The sequence below is a fragment of the Oryzias melastigma genome, linkage group LG3 (genome assembly GCF_002922805.2).
Source record: "Oryzias melastigma strain HK-1 linkage group LG3, ASM292280v2, whole genome shotgun sequence".
Taxonomy (NCBI): Eukaryota; Metazoa; Chordata; class Actinopteri; order Beloniformes; family Adrianichthyidae; genus Oryzias; species Oryzias melastigma.
This window is the reverse complement of record NC_050514.1, coordinates 14373203-14377234: the sequence shown is the minus strand read 5'-3', so window position 1 is coordinate 14377234 and position 4032 is coordinate 14373203. Positions and strand designations below refer to the sequence as shown.

Sequence of the window (4032 nt, the reverse complement as noted above, 5' to 3'; positions counted from 1 at the left end):
AATTCTTTTTCACAAAAACTTGAATTCACACATTAATAAATAAAAACAACAGTTACAGCACAAATGTACTTTAAATCAAATCATTTATTTAAAATTGTTTATATATATATATATATATATATATATATATATATATATATATAGTTTTATGATCTGGTTTTTCATGTCTTTTCAGTGTTTGATTCTTTTTCTTCTCATCTGTTCTGCCCCCAATTCCTACACCTGAATTCCCACGTTTTACCTTCTTTTCTGAAATGTATAATAAACACAAGTAATGTAAAAAAGGAGATATTATTCATTTTTATTTAACCCTGTAGCTAAATCAAAACTGTTTTGTCGCAGTAAGGCACTCACCCTCTCATTGTTAAACTGCTCAAAAAGGTGTAATAAGAATTGTGTCATGGTCCTCCTGCGCTCCTCCTCCACCTCCTAATTGGACCCAGCTGTCGGCACTCATCACCTCCACTCCAGCCTATTTAAGAGGAGCCCTCTCCAGCATTCTTCGCCAGTTCGTTGCCTTACCCGGTGAAGTTACCTGGCCTACTACGTACAGTTTTGTATGCTCTCGTTTAGTCTCGCCTCGTCTCACGACCTGACTCCTCTACCTCCAGGTCTTTTCTTCCCATGTGCCGACCTGGGTCCTGCCTCGCCTAAGCATCTCGTCTTGGACCACGCCGATCCTCACCACTCCACGCACCGGCTGCCGGACTCACCTGGTTACTCCACCTGGCCGCTCCAGTCCGCAGCAAGTCTTCGTTCCCAAGTATCCACCTTCGATCCTGGTTCCGGACACTACGCCATTATCCCCACGGACAATAAAACTTTATTTAAACCTCTCCAGTCTCACATCCTCCTTCCGGGTTCCAGCAACTGGGTCTGCCTCGTCACGCACAGCATGACAAATTGGTTATTTCTGGACCCCAAAGACCCCAAAAATGTGTCTGGTCACAATGATATTACTATTTATATAATATTAGCAATTAAACACTTCATAAATAAAGAAATATTCATAAACAAAACAGAAGAAAAGAATTGAAGTGAACTTGGATAAGACCATGCAAGCCCTCCATCACAATATATGTTTAGTGCATGTTTGTGTGTGTTTACAACAGGATTTGTGTCTGTAATACAGAAAAGAAGAAGAGCTGTCCACCTTGACTGAAAGACTTGTTTTTGGCAAGAGGAAGAAAACGTGTGATGTCCCAGACAAGCGAACAGAAGCTTGTCTGTTCAAAAGTGCATGCTGCCTGCTAATGTATGCAGCCTCAACTGAACTTACAAAAAGAGGGAAAGTGCAAAGCCCTCTGGCAGAGTTGTGTGAGTTCTTCTACAGTGTTGTAAACAACAACTTGGATTCAGCCTTTTCTGTGAGGTCAATTTTGTTCTTCCTTTTTAGCACCTCAGATTTGATTATTATTACATACATGCAACAGCTGCTTATGTACAGGCAAATTGTAGTTATTGTTGGGATATCTTATGAACAATTACTGTATTTTTTTTTACCATAAAATCAGAGAACAGTAAAACCAAAAGAGTACTTTGTTAAATATATATGTGTGGATTGAATAAATCTGAAAAAAAAAAAAACATTTAACAACCTGAAAAACTTCATTTTTTCCATCAGAGAAACACTTTTTTGGTTTTAATTTTCTATCACTTCAATGATTGAATAGTTTCCTACTTTTCAGTTACTGCCTCCTAAATAAAAAAAAAAGTTTCATCTTTTCATTTTGTCAGGTTACTCCAAATAACAGATTTAACTTTCTTGAAACCCATTCTCAAAAGCTTGATGATTCACATCTGAAGCCACAGTGAAAAGATATTTCAAAATGAAACGCTATTTTCAGCAAGTGCAGAAGAGCCTTGCATCCCGACGAGCACCTCAAGATACGGCGCATGAGCCTTCCACGATCTGAAGAACAGGTGAACAGAATAGAGTTACCCGGTGTGAAACTTGAATAAGGCCTCGGGCAGGAATGGGCTTGAATGAATAAATATAATTTACAATTCTTAGTCTGTCAGACTCGGTCCAAATAAGACAGAATGGACCAGAGACAAGATTGGACATGCCAAGTGAGCAGAAGACAACATTTTTATTATTTGTTACATTTTAGCGTCAGCTCTCAAAGATGATCAGATCTGTGAATAAATTAGGCAGGTTATACATAATCATTTAAAATGGACGACGAAAAAATAGGATTTACGAGTGGTACTGTTTTCCCTTTGTTGTATAAACACACAAAAAAAGTAGATTGGAATGAAAGTCAAATAAAAAGTGGCTGCATAAGAAATAGGGGGTCAGAAAGTGCCTCAGTCACATTCAAAACAGCCTTTGGGCAACAGGAAGAGGCCTGGAAACCAGTGGGTGCCCCAGTGGGCTCTGCCACCCCTAATGGTTACCACGGTGACATTTGTGCCTCTGTAGTGCTAAAGACAGAAGGAAAGCAACAACCATAGGTTGAACTGAATTTGAATTACAGCACCAAGGCCGTATGTGCTCACTGGTCTCCTTCAGCCTACGAGGGGCTCAACTGCTGAAAAGTTTTACTTCATCTGCAGTGGATGCAGCATTTTTGTGCAGTTGTATTCAAAACGCACACATCCTCTTTTTTATTTGTCGCTAAAAATGATAATGACTTATAACTCTCTTCAGCAAAGGTTTTCAAAGGAATACCTATGGGTCAAATTCACCCAAACCTGAAATGTTGTTTTAATTTATAGAGTTAAAACAAACCCAATTGTGTTTTCATGCTTCACAGGCCAGGTGAGGTCAAAATATTTTCCTTTGTTAGAGATGTTTGCGCACGGAATGAGGTGTAACTATATCTTTAGGCTGACCGCATCATTACTCATCTGGCCCCCTGTGTCAACCTTATTAATGCTGCTGAGCCATGATGCCCAGTAAAGCACAATGTGTTTGAGCAAATTTCTCCTGCCAACCAATTACCGCTGGCCTGCTACGCGTGGGAAGTTGCTAGCATCACATGATTGTTCCGAGGTGAGCGCACCAATTTATTTCATTGTACTTTGCTGTATCTTGAAACATTGTGTTGTTTTAAATTTTCTTTTTCATTGTGCTTAGACCCTAACTGTGCTTCATTGTAGCTTTGGGGGATAAATAATGAGAAACTTGCCCACTACTACTTTTTAAGTTGTCATTTTTTAAAACAAGGACACCTATGACCATCACATTTTAATGAATGTATTGTAGAATTAGGATGTTATTAGGAATGAAACAGATAAATATTTCTGTCTATAAAGTGTTTATTGTTCCTGTTCAGGTTCTACTGATTAAGGCTAAACAGATCATTTATAAAGATTTGCCCCGTAGACAAACTGATATAGATTACGGTATTTTTTGGACTTCAAGTCGCACAACGGTATAGTAGCCAAAAAATATGCATAGAAAAAAAGGAAAAGTCCTACTATTAGACTTACTGGAGTATATGTGACACTTTTGAGAGAAAAGTCCAATCCTGGCGTAATGCTACGTTCACACCAAATGCGAGTCGTACGTCAAATTTTTGTTTGCTGCCTCCTTTTTTGCCGTGTCAAATTCGATGCTCAATGCTTTTCCAAAGATGTGTTCATAAACTTTGATAATGTGGTCTCGTTTGAGCGAATACAGCCCATCCCTACATGGAAGTATTGACTGTATATGTCATTTACAATGCACAGAAGACACAGAATGATGTTGAGTGATCAGGTTTATTTATTTTTAAGAGCTCTACAAAGACATCGGTAAGCACGTCTTCATGTCTGGGTTTATGAGATCATTCAGTTTTTGTTTTTTTTTTTCCAGCGAGCTTTATCTTCTTCTGTAGGAGCCGAGTCTGAAAGTCGGTACTTTAATTAGTTTAGTTTAATGACTTGCAGTCTGTCTAAGGAAAAAAAAAACAAAAACAAAAAAACAAGAATAATAATGTATAGATGCAAATAAGTACCATAATGTTTAGGAGGAGAACAACAGATTCTCCTCCATGTTTGCTTCGGATGGTGCTTCTTCTTCTGCTTTTCTGTCAGTAGCAAATA

General features: G+C 38.4%; 1 long non-coding RNA gene across 1 annotated transcript; it reads left to right on the top strand.

Moving 5' to 3' along the window:
• Positions 1-218: 218 nt before the first annotated feature.
• LOC118597981 lies at positions 219-836 on the top strand. Its single transcript, XR_004947014.1, has 2 exons — positions 219-525; positions 612-836. It is a non-coding gene; the product is annotated as an uncharacterized LOC118597981 (long non-coding RNA).
• The last annotated feature ends 3196 nt before the right edge of the window (positions 837-4032 follow it).